Here is a 19460-nt window from a genome sequence, read left to right on the forward strand (position 1 = left end):
CCCCTTTCTTTCTGAAGTCCTGTCTTGGTTCAATAAGTGTAGTAGGTGCAGTCTCCCTGGGTGCAGCCTTTCTTTCTGAGGTCCACAGGTTCAGCTGGTGCAGTCCTTCTTCTCTTCTTTCTGAGTCCAGTAGTGTTCTGTGGCTGGTGGTCAGGGCTGCACCTTGTATGTCAATTGCAAGTTTGTGGGTGGGAAGGATTCACTAGCCAATGGGACTATAATTCCCATGGGGTAACCCTACCCACCCATACATAATTCTGTGTAGGATTGGCATTAAACAATCCCACAGTGCATCTTCACTGGGACAAAGCCACGGGCACACCCCCGAGATGTGTAAAGCAAAATGAGCCACACCTCTTGGAAAATCGGTTCTGCAAGGGATTTCCCCCATCTTGGGGGAGATACCAGCCTGTCTAACTACACAAAGTGAAAGGGCAGTCTACAGTATGGCTCGTATTTGTCTCTTAGGGGATGTAGCCTATTTGAAGCTGGGCCATCTGTGGCACAGTCCTCTGCCCATCTTGGGTTTTTTTTGTTTTTTTTTTTTGATGAGTTTTATATAGCGCGAACTAGACCCGAACCGAATCAGGTATCAGAGCGCTTTACATAGCACCAGTTACGTTACATGAGGACGGACACACATTCATTTTTAGGCACGGGGAGATTGGGGCTTTGCGGGGGGTGGCCGACCGGAGAGAGGCTCGCCCCCCCGGGGATTTTGGGGCTCCGGGAGGAAGGGGAGGGGAGGAAAATAAATGGGACACAGGAAGGGACGTTGGGCTGGTTGGGCTGGGCGGCGGTTTTTGGGCTTCTTTTGGGCTGGGAGGGTTCATAAACGGCCATTTTGGGTCACTGTGCACCATTTCATGGGACAGTGACCCAGCAGCCGGGGAGGTTCAGGGTTTTTTTGTGGTGAGCGGTTAGTGTAGTCAGAGGGCGTTAGCGGGAGCATTGAGTTGTAGAGAGACTGCGTTTTGCTCACTTGTAGGCAGACTTGCTGGTCGGTTGCCGTGCGAGCTGACAGGCGGTGGCGCGCAGAAGCGGCGGGCCGACGCGAAGAGCGGAGAAGATGGCGGCGGACGCCTTGGCGGATCCTCGGGTGCAAGAAGCGCTGCGCCTTCTTGGGGAGGCAGGCAGGACTGATCTCCTCCGCAGTGATTTGCGGGTAAGGCCACGGCGGCGCGCTGCTGTTGGCGCCGCGGCGGCTGTTGCGGCGTGTGACCCGCCGAGGTCACGTGCGCGGAAGGGGGAGGGGGCGGGAGCGGTGAAGAGGGCGGCGCGCGGAGGCGGCCATCAAGCGGCTGGGGCGGCGAAGAGAGGAAAGGGGCCGGGGAGGAAGCGCGGTGCGAGGAAGAAGGCGCCCTTGGCTTTTGTAGGAAATACCGAGGGTCTGGGGGGGACAGGGGGTGGCGGGGGGGCGGGGGGGGAATGGCTCAAGAGGATCGGGCATGGCTGTGGAGGCAGAGATGACGCTACCCGGGGACGCGCGTGGGGGGGTGGGAGGAGGACACGAGGGAGGAGGGGACGGGGGGCGGGGCCAGGCGGACGAAGCGGTGGGGGGGGTCCGGAGGGGGAGGGGAGAGAGGGGCTTGTAGATGGGGCGGGTGGGGGACCAGGGGGGGAGGAGCAAGGAGGGCTGGATGGGGCAGGGGGGGAATCTCCATTGCTGATTGAGGACACTGAAGGGGAAGACGAAGAGGGTGTAGGGGGCGAGAGCGAGCAGGGGGGGGAGGAGTCCGAGGATGAGAATATCATTCCGCCCAGCAGTAGGGGTTCTCCGCGGGGCGGGGGGCGGGGGGTGCAGTGGGGAGGGGGTGTGAAGGGGGGCAGACGGGGGCAGGCGGGGGGGTGGGGGATGCATCATGGGGTGGGGGCGGACGGAGGAGGGGGGAGGTTTTTGGGGGGGCCCAGCGGGGGAGGGTTCGGGTTTGAGGGAGCGGTAGGGAGTAGCGGGGGGGAGATGCGAGGTTGGGATGGGTGGGGGGGTTCGGGAGGGGGCGCGTGGGGAAGTTCGGGCGGGGTGGGGAGCAGGGGGTGGGGGGAGAGCGGGTGGGGGGGTCGTCCGGCGTGGCGGGGAGGACATTCTGCGGCAGGGGGGAGAGGCGGCTGGGGAGGTAGTGGAGAAAGTTTTGCCCCGGCATGCTGGACTTCCCCGTTTTTCTCTTGGCAGGAGCAGTGGGGTAGGGGCTCGGGTGAGCAGCATGCGGCTCCACCCCGCCGAGTGGATGGGCCGGCTCTGCCTAGTACGGGCGGTCGCGCTCCAACGAGGGACCTGGGGTGGTCAGAAAGAAGATGGGGGGATGGAGCAACGAGGCAGCGGTTTCCTCTGATTACCAACAGGAGGGTAGACGGAGAGTGAGTGTGGACTTAGGTGCATTGATGACGGAGTGTAGGGCCAGGGCGGGGCTGAGCAGAGTATCCACAGGCAGGATTTTGGTTGATGGGGCAGGGAGTGTTGAGCTGGAGTCGGAAGAAGAGGGGGAGCTGAGGGAGGCCGGGGGTGAGGTTTGTAACGTTGTTGGCAGTGTTTTACAGGAATGCCCCCGGCAAGTGGTGCCGTGAGTGACGGCCCCCCCAGCAGACCTGGTTAGGCGGTGGGATCCGGTGAGGACGCCAGCCTTGACGCCAGGTAAGACCAGTACGGGGTCTGGGAGTGGCTTGGGCATGCCTCAGGGGGGTCACCACGTGTCGGTGGGGACGGATGCGGTGGGAGGGGATGAGGTGAGACTGGTGAAGGGTAGGTATGTGATGGATGCAGGTATGTGTACGGAAGCGGAAAGCGGGGTGTCGAGGAGTACGGGGACGGGCGTGGCGTCTGGCGGGTTGGCGGCGACATGCGCCGGAGCGAAGGGGAGCTGCGAGGGACCGGTCACGAGCGCAGCGTCGGGGACTGCTGGGACGGACGTGGCGTCCGGCGGGTCGGCGGCGTCGAGTGCCGGGGCGAAGGAGAGCTGCGAAGTACCGGTTAGGAAGCTGCCGTACATGGGGGTGGCGAAGCCGCTGGGGGCGCATTTGTCGATGGCGACCAGGGAGAAAATCTGGAAGGGGGAGTATGTCGAGATCTTGAAGTTGCTACACCGGGAATTGATGGCCAAGGAGGGGTCGAAGGAAGAAGAACAGGAATTGGCGAGGCGGCCGAGAGTGCCGGTTACTATTGAGAATTGGTCGGCGGCATTCTTAATATATGCGAGCGTGTACTGTGAAAAGTACACTGACAGGGCAGTCGCGCTGTTCAAATACATGGACGTGGTGCGGCGGGCGCAAGTGACTTACGGGGGCAATGCTTGGTCGCATTACGACAAGGAGTTTAGGGCGCGCATGGCGTCGGACCCGGAGGCTAAGTGGGGGGAGTTGGATGCGGACCTTTATCAGCAGACGATGAGTGGAGCAAAATTTGGCCACACTATCTACACGGCCAGTGGTTTGCCATTGGCTCCCCCACCCTTTTCGGCTCGCCCCACCCGTGGGGGGGTGGGACCGGGGGGGGCAACCAAAGCGGGGGGGCCTGCTGGGATTTTAACAGGGGTTCCTGTCTCCGGCAGACGTGCAAATTTAGGCACGAGTGCTCCTCTTGTGGAAAAAGCCATCCAGAATCACGATGCTGGGGGCTTTGGGGAGGCCCCACGCAGGGCCAATATCCGGCTCCCGTGCCCGGCAGGGGGAGGGGAGGGGAAGGGGGGGTGCGAGTACCTTGGGAAAAGGCTCGTACACCGGTTAGGCTAGATCGGTTGGAACCTTTCTTGGAAGTTTATCCGCGGGCGGATGATGCGACGGTGCTGCGTCGGGGTTTCAGGGAGGGTTTCCGGTTGGGGTACGAGGGTCCGCGGATCGTTCGATGGGCGGAGAACCTGAAGTCCGTGAACGCACACAAGGGCATCGTCCGGGAGAAGCTCTTCAAGGAAGTGAAAGAGGGGAGGATGGTGGGACCTTTCGAGGTAGCGCCATTGGAAGATCTGATCATTTCACCCATTGGAGTGGTCCCTAAGAAAGAGCAGGGTCAATTTCGCCTGATTCAACATCTCTCATGGCTGGAGGGCGCGTCGGTGAACGATTTTATCTCAGCAGAGTTGGCGTCGGTGTCGTACTCGTCCGTGGACGTCGCGAGAAAATTGGTGACGACGGCGGGGCGGGGGGGCGCTCATGGCAAAATGCGATGTAAAATCAGCATTCAGATTGCTGCCGGTTCACCCAGCTGATCATCAGTTGCTGGGGATACAGCTCGACGGGTTAATTTTTGTTGACAGAGCGCTTCCAATGGGGTGCTCCGTGTCGTGTGCCTTGTTCGAGCGATTCAGTTCTTTCTTGCAGTGGGCTTTTTCCTGGCGCACAGGCTCTGAGGCGATTACGCATTATCTGGACGACTTCTTCCTGGTGGGCAGCCCCGGTTCAACGGACTGCCAGCAGCAGCTGAGTAGTTTTACCGGACCTGATGAATTACCTGGGGGTTCCTTTGGCGCCAGAGAAGACACAGGGGCCCAGCATGGTGCTGTCGTTCCTCGGGATAGAGCTCGACTCAGCGGCTATGGAAGCACGCCTACCGGAAGACAAGCGGTCGGCGATGGTGGTTTTGGTGAGGGGCATGTTGGCCAAGCGGAAGGTGTTGGTGCGAGAGGTGCAGGTGTTGCTGGGGCACTTGAATTTCGCGTGCCACGTGGTGCGGGCGGGGCGGACTTTTTGTCGACGGTTGGGAATGGCCTTGTCTGGTTTGTCGATGCCTCATCATCACGTACGGCTACCGGCGGGCGCGAGAGAAGATCTGTGCATGTGGTTGGCCTTTTTGGAGCGATTCAACGGTGTTCCCATGGCGCCGCCGGAGGAGTGGGAGTGGGACGTGACGATGTCATCGGATGTGGCGGGAGTCGGCGGTTTCGGACTCTACTGGGCGGGCCGGTGGTGCGCCGAACAGTGGCCGGAGCAGTGGCAGGCGGGGGGGAGAAGCATTGCTTTCTTGGAATTGTTCCCGCTGGTGGTGGCTGTGACAGTGTGGGCGCGTGAGTTGGCGCACAGGTGCGTGTTGTTCAAGGTGGACAATATATCGGTGGTGCAGGTGGTGAACCGGCAGTCTGCGAGGGAGCCCCAGGTGCTAAAGCTGATGCGCGTGTTCGTGTTGAGGTGCCTGGAAAACAATATCTTGTTTCGGGCGCAGCATGTGCCGGGAGTGGACAATGACATTGCGGATGCTTTGTCTCGTCAACAGTGGCAGAGGTTCCATGGGCTAGCCACGGAGGCGGCGGCGGTGAAGACAGAGGTGCCGGAGGAGATGTGGTTAGTGGGAGAGCGCGGGTCGTTCGATTGGTGAGGTCGTCCATGGCAGTGTCCACGTGGAAGAGTTACGAACAGGCCTGGCTGGAGTTTCTGCATTTTGGAGCGGTAAGGCAGCGGGACAAGTGGCGTCGGGAGGAGCAGGTGGTGCAATTCATGCTGGGGTTAATGGACAGAGGTCTGGCGAGAGAGACCATTGCGGGTAAACTGGCGGGTGTGGCGTTTATGGGCAAGCTTTGGTGGGGCTATGCTCCCTCGGCGGGGGAATTGGGAGGGCGTCTTTTGGAGGGTTGGGAGAGAGAGAAGGGGGCCCGGGTGCGGCAGAGACGGCCCATTACGGAGGCAATGTTGGAGGGGTTGTTGAGTCGGTTACCGGTGGTGTGTAGAGATCAGGAGGAGTCTGTGCGGTTTTCCACATTGATGTCGTGGATGTATTTCGGGGCCTTTCGGGTGTCGGAGCTGGTGGGTTTGAAGGGGCGGGCGGGGTTGACGTGGGGGGACGTGGAGTTTCGGGGAAGGGAGGTCGCCGTGCGGCTTCGACGTTCCAAGACTGATCAGCGAGAGAGGGGCACTTGGGTGTTACTGGGTCCTGGGGGAACGGAGGCGGTGTGTCCAGTGGAGTGGGGGAGGCGGTTGGCGGCCGGAGGAGCGCAGGCTGGTGCGGCGGTTTTTGACAGGAGAGAGGCGGGACGTGTGACGGCCGCGCAGTTGTTATGGGTCCTGCGGCACGCCCTGCGGTCTATGGGTGAGGATCCTAAAGACTTCGGGACGCATTCATTCCGCATCGGGGCGGCGACGGAGGCAGCGCGACGGGGTTGGGGAAAGGAGGACATAAAACGGTTGGGGCGCTGGAAATCGGATTGTTATAAGACGTACGTCAGGCTGCGAGGGGTAGTGGTGGACTGAGTGGGTGTGTGGACTTGCTGCTTACATGTGTCTCTTTACAGGTGCGGTGGCGGGGCCTACAGCGGCAGCAGTGTCCATTTACGTGGTGGGACATTCTTTTGTAAAAAGAGCAGAGAAGGCCGAATGGGAAAAATACAGGAACCTTAACCTTGAATTGGATGAACAGTTGTTTCGGTGTCATTGGAGAGGCAAAGGGGGTATGCGTTGGCACGAGTTGATGCCGGTTTTGAATAACGTTGTACGGGGAGGGGTGTGCCCGGATGTTTTGGTGGTTCATCTGGGAGAAAACGACCTGGTGCAATGTAAGGGATTGGCTCTGGTGAAGCAAATGAGGAGGGATTTATTGGAGATCAAGAGGCAGTGGGCAGGGTGTTACGTTATCTGGTCGGAGTTTATACCGAGGAGATGCTGGAGGGGGGCAGAGAGGCCAGGGGCGATTGACAGAACTAGGAGGAAGATCAACAGGGAGATGAGGGCCTTTTGTGATAAAGAAGGGGTGGGTAGAATGGAGCACCCGGAACTGACGTATGGAGCGGTGTATTTTTTCTTGGAGGATGGGGTACATTTGTCCAGATATGGGATGGAACTTTATGTTGTACAGTTGAAGGAGGTGTTGGACCGGGCGATAGGGGTGAAAAGGTATCCGAAGGTACAGAGGTCCTAGGGGGGGGGGGGTCGAAAGCGGTTAGGGCTTTCGAGTGGCGCTTTTCCCTAGTTATAATGGGGGGGGTAGGATAGGAGGAAGGAGCTTTACTGGTTGAAAGGGAGGGAGTGTACATAGGGCAGAGGTTAAAACAGTTGAGCCAGGCGTTTGGGTAAATGATAAGGAGGTTTATGATGTTGTCGGGGAACTGTTTAGGGGTGGGGGTGGGGGGATTGGCAGGTATGTGTATATTTAGTTAGGCCTAGTTTTGTACGGCAAAGGCCAAGGTTGGGGTATGTTCAGGATGCACCTGTTTTCCAATAAAAGCGGCCTTTATCACACCTTATACCTGTATCCGGTCGGTTCTTCCCCTCCCCGTCTCCCGATGGGCCCCAATGGGGCTTTGCGGGGGTGGCCGACCGGAGGGAGGCTCGCCCCCCCGGGGATTTTGGGGCTCCGGGAGGAAGGGGAGGGGAGGAAAATAAATGAGACACAGGAAGGGACGTTGGGCTGGTTGGGCTGGGCGGCGGTTTTTGGGCTTCTTTTGGGCTGGGAGGGTTCATAAACGGCCATTTTGGGTCACTGTGCACCATTTCATGGGACAGTGACCCAGCAGCCGGGGAGGTTCAGGGGTTTTTTGTCCCACCCGCCCTCCCTTTTTTCTGCTAGCTAAGGTTGGGGGGACTGTAAAAGGGTTTTTGTTGGTCGCAGGTGCTTTCTGTGTTAGGGTTGACAAGTGTGTCGCTGGGAGCAGGTGCAGGAGTGGTTTTATGTGGGTTGGCGCTTTTCCCTAGTTATAATGGGGTAGGATAGGAGGAAGGAGCTTTACTGGTTGAAAGGGAGGGAGTGAACATAGGGCAGAGGTTAAAACAGTTGAGCCAGGCGTTTGGGTAAATGATAAGGAGGTTTATGATGTTGTCGGGGAACTGTTTAGGGGTGGGGGGATTGGCAGGTATGTGTATATTTAGTTAGGCCTAGTTTTGTACGGCAAAGGCCAAGGTTGGGGTATGTTCAGGATGCACCTGTTTTCCAATAAAAGCGGCCTTTATCACACCTTATACCTGTGTCCGGTCGGTTCTTCCCCTCCCCGTCTCCCGATGGGCCCCAATAAGTGATTTGCCCAGAATCACAGGAGGTTTTGGCGTCGTTACCGAGACTCGAACCCAGATTCCGAGGTCGAGCGCCCTAGCCGTTAGTCCAACGGAGAGGAAACACCTCCTCTCACTATCAGACCTTTTGTTCCGCCTTCCTAGAAGCACTTCACACCTCAAGGCAGAGGGCAGCAGGCTTCCTCAGGTGACAACTGCTGTAATTAATCAGAAACAGCTTGGGGCAAGAAAGAGGTCTTTCAAAGTCACCTTTGCATTAAAGGTTATTTTAAATCCGACTTCAGCATTATGTCGGGTTTAATATAACAATTAATTTGATACCTTGGATTAAAATATTGTGTGGTCCCAAATGGAAATTAACACTTAGCGGTTTGACTAGTGTAACTCCATGTTAGACAATGAGGCTACGACGTTGCAACTGTGAAATTGACAATTTCAAATTTCACTGTCATTATATGTAAAACATAAAACAGACATGTCCTTCTTTTTACTATTTAGTATCTTGCCTTATGGGCATCTAAGGCCTTCCCAAGGGGTGTTTCATAAATATTAATCAGGGAATGTTTTTACTAGGCAAAAGGATTTATGTTGCTATTTCGGTTTGGTAGTTTAAAAGCTGCTCGACTAGGCTGTGATGTCAGACTTGGAGCCATGTTTTCACTTTGCCATTGCAGTGGTGGCAGAATAAGTGTTGCAAGTAGCATTTAACTTACTAGCCCTGTGTACAGTTTCTATCATATACTAGGGACTTATAGGTCAGTTAACTATGCCAATCGGGTATTAGCCAATTGCACATACACTTTTAGGGGCAAGGGTACATGCACTGGGGCCTGATCAGCAGGGCACTGTGCCGTTCAGAGTCAGAAAACCAGAAGCACCAGTCCTAAAATCTGGGGAGTGATCACACAAAAAGAGAAACATTGCTACAACCACACATTTCAAACAGGGTGAAACTGCAAAATATAAGAAAAACTAACGACCAGTTAGAAAAATGTGAAAACTGAAGTTTAAAAATTGATTTCTCTTACAACTCTGCTTGTTCCTGAAAGCTGGAAAGATGGTGATATTAGCACAGCAAACCATTTGTTCGTGCAAAATTTAGGAAAAATATGCTTTCCTGCAAACCAATTTTTTCACATTTTCGCACAAAAAACCCCAAAGCTTTTGCTATATTTTGGCTACTTTTCTCAGTTCCCTCAGGGGGAATCCCCAAACCGGGGGCACCTTTAAAATCCCCAAGATTTGGGAAAAAAGGCCGCACATTAATCCTGGATACCTTTTGCAGAAAGAAAATTATGAAGGCTTAAGCACGAAGAGGCCTAGAAAGGAGCTTAGCACTGGGGTTAGAAAGGCCTCGGCAGCTAAGGAGTTAAAACACAAAACAAACATATTGTGCCAGCTTCAGTTAGTTTACTATTGGTCTTGCTCTGCTGCACTCTGCAGGCTAACAGAACCCATATCAAACAATCCAAGGGGAGTCCTGATCAATGCACTCTGCCTGTCCTTGGGAATTAACATTTAGCTTTTGATGCCTGCTAATGAGCCCCTTTGAGCCCTTTAATATCACGGGGTGAGTGAGCATACATTACTGGAAGTTCTTGTTCAAGGTTAATCAGGAGCCGGTCACTGGCCTTATTCCCATCAGGGCACAATAAGGGGCCGTGATTACCACACAGGGTTCCTATAACGCTTGACTGAACAGTATCGGATGGCTTTGTCAAACTCCAGGGGCTCAAATACATATTTTTAGGGTTTAAAAAGGCTTCAGTGCTTAAACAAACTTGGTTTTCTAGTAAATTGCGTCCTGAGCAATGCTGCACAGCTTTGAAGTTGCCATCTGCTGTCTAGATGTTCAGCCAGAAGCCTTCATCCTTCACTGCAAGGGGCAGTTATTAGTGCAGCAGATGCATAGGGCTGGGACCCCTGTAGCCAAGTTATAGGTGCCATTCACAGGGGAATAGCTTGGTCAGTATCATTGGGGTGGGGAGGCGTTGTGAGCTTCAGATTTCCCAACATTCATGCTGGGACATCTTGTTAAAACACATTATATGAGGAGCCGGACATGAGGGGGCTTAAGGGGCAGTGGAAAGAGAGACGAGTGCAAATTGTTAGGGGAACTTAAAACGCAATATTTTTCAAATTAATCAACATTTTTAAGGCCCTTAATACATGGACAAGAGAGAGTGCGTGTGTTTTTGCCTTTGTGGGCATGTAAAAATCCCAGGTGAAATCCGACAGACACTTCACATTCCCCTACTGAAAGCACTGGTACCCAACTGTTTACTGAAGAATACATTTTTTAAGGGGGTGGAAAACCTCAAACGACCCCCCCTACCTCGAGGCAACGCCCCTGGTCATTCACTTCCTAACCAGGAAGTAAAGGGATAATTTTCTTTGCTCGCATTATAGTGTGGAAAAGTAAATTTCGCCATGTTCTGTGTCCCTACGCCCCATCCATCATATGTTATATGTGCATGATCAATATGCATATGTTATTCCCCATTCTGATTAAAGACGCAATTACAGTTGTGTCCACCTCTGGTATGTTAATTTCCAGTCCTCGTGAATACTACGAATATCAGGCCTATGTAAGTAATGTTGCCACGTTTCTCAGTGTGCACGTTATTCAATTATAAAGTCCCCGTTTCTAGGCCTCAAAAGGGCCCGGACCACAGATTCAGCCCCTGTCTCCTGAAAGCCTCGCTGAGGAGCGATACAGCCCCCACCTGTATCCTCGACCTTTCACTTACTTCCTGCCTAGCAGTGCCCGGTGCAGCCCGGCTCTGCCTCTGAGTCTGCCAAAAGTATGTTATAGTTCCTGCTATCAGTTCAGTCCTCCTCTTCTGCATTCCTAAGCTACTGAACTGCATCAATAGTTTCCGTCATTGTCTAGCCTTCTCGTCTCCACGTTAGAGAAACACTGTATTTAATGGTCATTTAATATTCTTCACGCACTACATGTAGAATAATGCATGGTCCAGTCTTAGAGTCAAGTTAGCTTTTCCCCTCATGACTTCTAGTTTATATCAACATGTTCCCTAAACATTAGATACCAGATAGGATTAGGTACATGTCGCTCCGACCCTCCAGACTCTAGTCTCTGCTCCTAGCACAGAGTTCGTAGCCCCAGCTTCTCCTAGTAATACGTCATCGCTAGTTTTCGCGCACCATTAGGTTAGAGGTCCCGGCTCCTAAGGTAGCCCCCTCCTATGTGTCCGCCCATTCATGACATATTCTGTTACGTTTGCATCACATGTCTATGTAAACTCCCAGTTACACCCACTTTTACTGTTATCTTTCGCGACTGCTACACGTCACGCCTTCTACTCCACCCACTGTTACGCCTACTGCAATGTACTGCTATGTGTTTGCGCTATGTATATATGCCTGTATCTTGTTATTGAATGCTAGCGCGCTCATTCCAAGCTCATCCCAGACCTAGCCCCAGCAGCTGCTGGGCATCCTTTTCCCCTACTGGGTCCCAGTTGTCCTGCTGGGCCCTGTCATTCTGCTCTTCCTATGCAGGTTGTCCTGATCCTGTCCTTATGCTGTAATAAACCTGCAAAAACTCCTACTACCTCGAATCTTGACTCTTATTTATTGAGCTATCTGTTATTCATTTAAGCATTCAAAAATAGGGTATTATTTATTTATTTACCACATAATGGCGCCCGAATAGGGACTTGCCCTTTCCCCACGCGTCGGTGAAGCCACGCCGACCCCCTGACCCTCTGCAGTCGTGACGGAACTCTTCTGGCCAAGTGCAGATATTTCTGCTCAAGTATCCCTCAGGCCCACGGAGGAGACGGAGGAGGCGGTCTAGCATCCGAACGAGACGGTGGAGGAACGCGGCGAGTCCCGACCAGAGCCCAAGCCGAGAGTCCAAGGTCCGAGGTATCCGGAGGTCCACCCGTAACTGAAGTCCGAAGTCCGAAGTTCGTCGTCATAGTCCAGTCCCGTCCGAGGCCTTCCGTTCCGTGCTGCCCGGTGAGTACCATTGCTGGGGTAGTGTCTCGACAGGGTCAGTCTAAATTGACTCTGGTCTGTGGGTTGGTGGTACCCAAGCCCGCAAACGAAGTGTTCACCTAGGTGGATACGGGTCTTGATGCGTTCCTTTATGGGACCGGTATGTTCCGTACTGTTACAGCAGTGCATCCAGTAACTCTAGTCTGTTCCGTTCTCGAGAATTCTGTTCTGTTTCTGTTTTCAGTATTTTCAGGTAGTATTCTGTTCGAATTGTTATGTTATGATATTGTTTAATGTATTCCTAATGTCGTGGTATGCCTGAATTGTTTTCCCAATTGTTATTGTTTTTCGTGTATTGTATTGTGTTCCGATTCCGAGTTTAGAATGCCGCTCTTTTCAAAATTACGTCAGTTAAAAACTAGAAAGGGTCTGCTGGAAGCAGCCGTTCCTGTTCCGCCTAGGGACAGTCCAGGTCACTTTATGTATCAGAAACATGGCATAAGCGCCATCCTGTATCTAGATTTATGGGTAGAGTATACCAAACAGTTAGAAGAAAAGTATAGATGGCCCGTGTCGGGTACATGGGATGCCGAATGTATCATGCGAGTAGAAGAAGTATTATGGAAAAAGAAAGCCAGACAGTCACAGAAAGATGCCATCGAGTTATGGCGTAAGGAAGCGCATAGAAGAACGGAAAAGGAAGTCAGAAAGTCAGAGTTATGTAGAGAATCCCAAGAACGAGCCCAAGAAAGAGAATTGATCGAGATAGGTGAACGAGTCAAAACCGAACAGTCAGACAGACAGAGGCATGCCCTTATTAAGGGTATGTATCCTCTCCTTGCCGAGGGTTTGCCAAAAGCGACCCCAGAGGCACCCAGTAATTTCCCGCCACCATTAGTTCCGACCAAGCTACGTCATAAACCGACCGCAGCTGATATTTTCATTTCGTCCTATTTGGACGACACAGTCCCAGAATATGCAAATCCAGTTCGCGCTCCACCAGTCCCTGTAAATCAGGCACTTCCCGCTCTTCCAGGCACCGGAGTACCTGTTACGGTACCCCCGGGTCAGCCCGCCATACAAGTTCAGCCCACGTTACAATTACCGACCCTGCAAGCACGAAGAATGTCAGTCGACGATTCTAGTTTAGGGGCCGCAGGAGGAGGTCCTCCTCAAACCCCGCCGCCACACAAGCGTTTATCAGCACTCGAGTTACATGCTCAAGCATCACAGCGTACTCCCAAGAGTAATAAATCTGTCGCAGAAATCAGGCAAGCCCTTAACGAATGTGTTTATGATCCAGTTCCAGGCGAAAATACTATGGTTTTATATTCCTTACGTGTAAGAAGGGTGACCGAGTATCTAGTCACCTTGCCGAATATGAAAGAAGATCTAGACAGAATATATCGTTTCATCCGTACAGGGGATGATCCAGAAAGTATTGGCGAGATTATGTCCCAAAGGAAAGCCGAGATTCAGCTTATGATATTAAAGTTCCTGATCAATTGTCTAATAAGAGAACAAGATTACCAGTCTAAAGATCCCGCCGAAATGAGAACCCTGACAAGGTGGAGTGATAATATAGCCGAGGGTAAGCACAAGACAATTAGTGCCATGGAAAGTATGTACAAGAAAATTCGTAAAGAAATAATAAGGTTACACGAACAGCGTAAAGCAGCACAAGTAAGCGAGAAAGAAAGTGCCTCTGATCCTGAAGAGGAAGACGAGACTCCCGTCAGAATAGCGTATGTAGGAAAATCCAGATTTCCAGATCGCCATTTACGTCCAGAACCCAAGTCCATTTTTCATCATCCAGTATCAGAACGAGAGCCTCGTTCTCTAGAACAAGTATTTCAAGCTATCGATCACATTCTGAAATCACGAGTCGGTTATAGCGAATTAAGTACTATGCACGAACAAGAACTAGCCCGATCAGCAGTCCGATGGATTACTGATTCTACCACTTTTCCAGACGAAATAGTGGCACAAATGTTTCTGAAACTGCCCCCAGCCGAGCAACGACTGGTGGGTACGTATATGATCCAGCACCTCATTATTCTGTATGAGGGTCAACATTCTGATCCAGGCCCGTTACATGATATCCTGAACGAGTTACTCCAGTACAGATGGAGAGGTCTAGGTACCGATTTAATTAGTGTCATTCTAGAACAGCGTCACAAGTATAGAACGTTCCTGAACCCGCATTTTGTTCATGTCTCACCCCCAGAAAGTAAACCATTCTATATAGACAGACAGAATCCGTTACGAGAAGTCCACCCAGTCCAGGGGGCGGGTGGCGACATGCAACGAGTGTTTGTATACACTCCGATATCAAAGATGGAACTCCTCGAGATGAAGAAATTAATTCCCTGTCATGACAAAGATCCAGCAGGGTTCCATAGAGAATTAAAAGACATGCTCCGTATGGGAGAATACACGTACCCAGATATCATTAAAATGTTAAAGGTTCTGCTACCCGCAGGGGTGTATGAAAAGTTAAAGGAAAAAGAATGGGAGGTGGGAGAGAAAAAGATCGATTGGACAGCTCTAGAAGCTGAAGACAAGGCACGAGTACCAGGTACCGGTCTTGGAGATAAATGTAAAGAATTACCAGAATTATTGATTCAAGTTTTACCCAGATTATTGACAACTAGAAAAGAAGACTGGGATGCAATCTCAGCCTGTAAACAGAAACAAGAAGAAGATATTAGTGATTTTTATTCTAGATTCGAGAAATGTTTCAGTATTAATAGTGGTCTCAAGACAAGTAGTGAGTCATACCCTCACCTTTTCGTTACGAAATTAGTCGAGAATTCAAGTCCACAAATTAAAAACCGAGTTTTGAAAGTCGAAAGCACCTGGCAAGCAAATACTCCGTCCCAGATGCTCCAGATGCTTCAGTATCACCAGAATAGAATCAGAGAAGAGCAAGAACACGAGAGAAAACGTATGAAAGACACGAAAATGAAAGTGCTAGTTGCACAATCTATTCCCCAAGACAGTCAGAAGAGGGGTCCGAATCAAGCCAGTCATCCTGCAGCTCCCGTTAAAGGGAACTGTAATTATTGTAAACAGCCAGGTCATTTTATAAACGAGTGTGCAGTTCTGAAGCACAACATAGCTACTGGTAAGACTAAAGAAAGACCACGTCCGCCAAGACAAGAACAAGTTTCACAGATTCCTCAGTCACAGAATGCACAACAGACAGTTACAGTACCGCAGCCTATTGCTGCAACACAGCACGTTACATCGCAGATGTACCAGTATGCACAGTCTGAGTATCCAGAATACCAGTCATATTCATGAAACAGCCTAGAGAGGGAGGTAGGCTTGCCTCTCATCGAGATACCTGTAGACCAAGAAGGTCCCTATGTTCATAGTCAAGTATTAGGGAAAGACAGAAAATTTCTGATCGATACAGGGGCAAGTAGGACCACAATTAGTCATGCCGAAGTTCCAGGGGCTCCGCTCTCAGGCTCAAGAAATGTTTCCCTTGGATTTTCAGGAAAACCCATAGTTAATGAAATATCTCAGCCAGTTACTCTAGAAGTAGGTCCATTGTCCCGTACTACTGATCTGTTACTCACTAAGTCATGTCCAGAGAATCTGTTAGGTATTAAGACACTGAAAGAATTAGGTGCAGTTATTTGTTGTTCCCCAGAGGGAATACGTCTGTTCCTACGTGACTTTAAGGGTCACTATGTATTACGAGATTTTGATTCAAGATTGTCTAATGTTCCGCAACATTTATGGGCGCAAGGTCCAACTGATGTAGGTTACATGCAAATCACACCCTATCGTGTGACTCTCAAACCAGGTGTAGTGTTACCCCGAATCAGACAGTACAGATTGCCACCTGAGGCTGTAGCAGCCTTATCCAAAATTATTGACGAGCTCATGGCTCAAGGAGTAGTTGTAGAAACTGACTCCAATGTATGTAATTCTCCGATCATTCCTGTTATGAAACGTACTGATCCGAATGCACCCCCAGTATATCGATTAGTGATTGATTTACGAGAGCTTAATAAATGTATTATTCCTCAGTATCCAGTTGTTCCAGACATTTCTTCCCTGTTGACTGCCATTGATTCCGAAGCCATGTTTTTCACTGTTATTGATCTCAAGAATGCATTTTTCAGTGTTCCAATTCATCCAGACAGCCAGTTTCTTTTCGGATTTTGTTTAAATGGAAGGAGCTATATGTTTACACGCGCTCCTCAAGGTTTCACAGAAAGCCCTAGTATTTACAGTCAAGCACTTAAGAGACAACTAGACAACATTCACATGCCAACTGACACTGCCCTGCTCCAGTATGTCGATGATCTACTGATCACAGCCCGTTCTGAACGTGCTTGCGAGCGAGCATCACTTACAGTTCTGTATTTTCTAGCCGAGATGGGGCACAAGGTGTCACCTTCGAAGCTTCAATTCTGTGTCCAGCAAGTGGTATACTTAGGACACTTGCTGTCCAAGAGGGGTAGGCAGTTGACACCCGACCGTATCCAGTTAATAGCGAGTCTTCCCCAGCCCAGAACCCAGAAGGAGGTACGTGCTTTTATCGGCCTTACTTCTTATTGTAGACAATGGATTCCCCAGTATGCATTTCTAGCCAAGCCACTGATACAGTTAACGACACAGGAGGCAGCCGTATCGACTGTCCTCCCTTGGACACCTGATCATACACTTAGTTTCAACGAGTTAAAGAAAGCCCTATGTCAAGCTCCAGTTCTAGCTACACCGAACTACAGTAAGCCTTTTACACTTTTCGTTACAGAACGCGAAGGTACAGCATTATCTGTTCTCACACAAGATCAAGCAGGTCAATACAAGCCCTGTGCTTATTTTTCGAGCACATTAGATCCAGTCGCCCAGGCGTTACCTGCGTGCCTGAAGTCAGTTGCAGCCACAGCACTAGCTATCAGACAAAGTGATTCCATAGTTTTAGGACATTCCCTGACAGTACAAGTACCACATTCAGTAGAAGTTCTTTTAAACCGAACACAGACTCAGCACTTGACGATTGCACGTTTGACAGGTTATGAATTGACATTGTTCCAGCCACACATAGAAATTAGACGCTGCAACGTCCTGAATCCTGCTACACTGTTACCATCAGTTAGTTCAAATCCAGACACACATGATTGTGTGGAAGTAGTTAACATTACGACAAAGCCAAGACAAGATCTGACAGACATTCCGTTACTAGATCCTGACCTGACACTTTATGTGGATGGTTCATGTATGAGAACTAGTACAGGAGAACTAGTCGCCGCGTATGCAGTGACTACTGACACTGAAGTTATTGAAACACAACGTATTGATACTCTGTCCGCTCAAGCAGCAGAGCTAGTCGCTCTAACACAAGCCTGTATACACGCTAAGAACCTGAAAGTTAATGTTTACACAGATTCACGTTACGCATTCGGAGTTGTACACGACTTCGGAGTGCTCTGGCAAGAAAGAGGTTTTATGACGTCTCATGGAACCAAGATTCAGCATGGTCTCCTTATTCAAGCTCTGTTAGATGCCATACATTTACCGACATCTATTGCTATCATGAAGTGCAAAGCACACACGAAAGTTACAGACATTATTTCCCAAGGTAATGATTTAGCAGACCGCACAGCCAAGCTTACAGCACAGACACCAGACATTCCAGTTAATCAGACACATACTCCAGATCTGATTACATGCATGACAGTTAAGGACCCTACACAAGATGTCATAGATATCCAGTCACATGCTACTCCCGATGAAATCAAGAAATGGTCTGTACAAGGAGGGGTCCAGACAGATCAAGGATGGTTAACGAAGGGTAGAGCCACATGGTTTCTCCCCGATTCTATGGTTCAAGTCATTATCAATACCGCACATAGTCCAGCACATTTAGGAGAAAAAGCTATGTTAGACAGTATCCAGAACATTTGGTTCAACAAGCATTTACGAGCTGCAGCCAAGCAGAAAGTCCGTACCTGTATGATATGTTGTCAGTTTAATCCAGGTAAAAGTGTCCCGGTGGAACAAGGTGGTTTCCAGCCCCCTGACCACCCTTTTGAGGTCCTCCAGATGGATTATATTCAAATGGAGCGATGTCGAGGTTTCAAGTATGTCCTTGTAGTAGTATGCGCTTTGTCCAGATGGACAGAGGCATATCCAGTCCCAGATTACACAGCTGCGACCACTGCCAAGCAGTTGGTTCGTGAATTTTTCCCTAGATACGGACTCCCTAGAGTCGTATATTCTGATAACGGTCAGCCATTCTCATCAGAACTCATGAAGCACGTTTCCCTGTTGTTAGGGTACCAGTGGAAGTTTCATTGTGTACGCCATCCAGAAGCAGCTGGTCTAGTCGAGAGACATAATCAGACTCTGAAAATCCGTATAGCAAAAGTCTGTAAAGACAAAGGTGTAGACTGGTTAGTAGCTTTGCCAGTCGCTCTGTTCTACATGCGCATGGTCGCACATTCCAGATCAGGTCTGTCCCCGTATGAGGTCGTTTTCGGCCGTCCCCCTAACATGTGGGGTACTCCTAGACCCCGAAGTATTACCGATGTTTCATGTAATATGCTGACAGATTACCTAGCTTCCTTGATGTCTGCCCTCAACTCATGTCGTTCACAGGTTGCCGCCGCATTTCCAGACAATACCGAGGTGGCACCGCACGAGATCGTTCCAGGATCGATGGTTCTTGTCCGCAACTTTGACCGATCAAGTCCGCTGGAACCACGTTGGAAAGAGCCACGTCAAGTCCTTTTGACCACCCGAACTGCCGTCAAGCTAGAAGGCAGGAAGGGGTGGGTGCACCTCTCCCATGTAAAACTTTTTAAAGGATCAAAGCCAGTCGTCAAAGACATTGCCAAGAACATTTCCCAGGATTCGAAGGATTGCCAGAACATTGTTTTAAAGGACTGTCCCGCACCAGACTTTGTTACAACCCCTCCCTTGTTAGAGAAAACTCCGCAACAGGAGTATAAGTTAAAGCTCAGGTCTAATAAGTCAGCCAGTTTGATTGTATAAGTCCTCCCCTAGGTGAAACGGTTAGACTGTTTCTGACATGTATAAAATAGACCCCCATAGTGAGAGAGTTAGTCGCAGTTCACTACAATGTATCGTTTTTCTGAGTTTCATATTATTTCTCAGCATAATGATTTCCTGCACCAGCTACGCATTTTTCCTGTATTTACCTGTTCCTCATGTAAATATGTCTGCTAATGCTACAGTAGAGCACACGTTTAGTGATCTGCCTCCTCACGAATATTCATACCGCCTTGCCATGCGTAATAACACATTCATCCGTATGTTACATTATTCACACCAGACCAGCAATGCCACTAATTGTTGGGTGTGTGGTCGACTCCCCCCTTTCCAGACATCGAAGGGAGTTCTGCCACTCTTTCCTTATCCATTCTCACACAATGGTTCGTGTGGAGCATGGTCCACGTTAACGTCATCCTCAACAGATATGTCTTTTCTTAACAGTACATGTTTTCCAGACAAGCAAGGTTTCCCCCACAGAACAGGTTTAGATTTAGAAAATGAGGTATATAATTTAGGAAATTATTCGTCGAATTTCA

This window comes from Lissotriton helveticus, chromosome 9 (genome assembly GCF_964261635.1).
Source record: "Lissotriton helveticus chromosome 9, aLisHel1.1, whole genome shotgun sequence".
NCBI classification, from domain to species: Eukaryota; Metazoa; Chordata; class Amphibia; order Caudata; family Salamandridae; genus Lissotriton; species Lissotriton helveticus.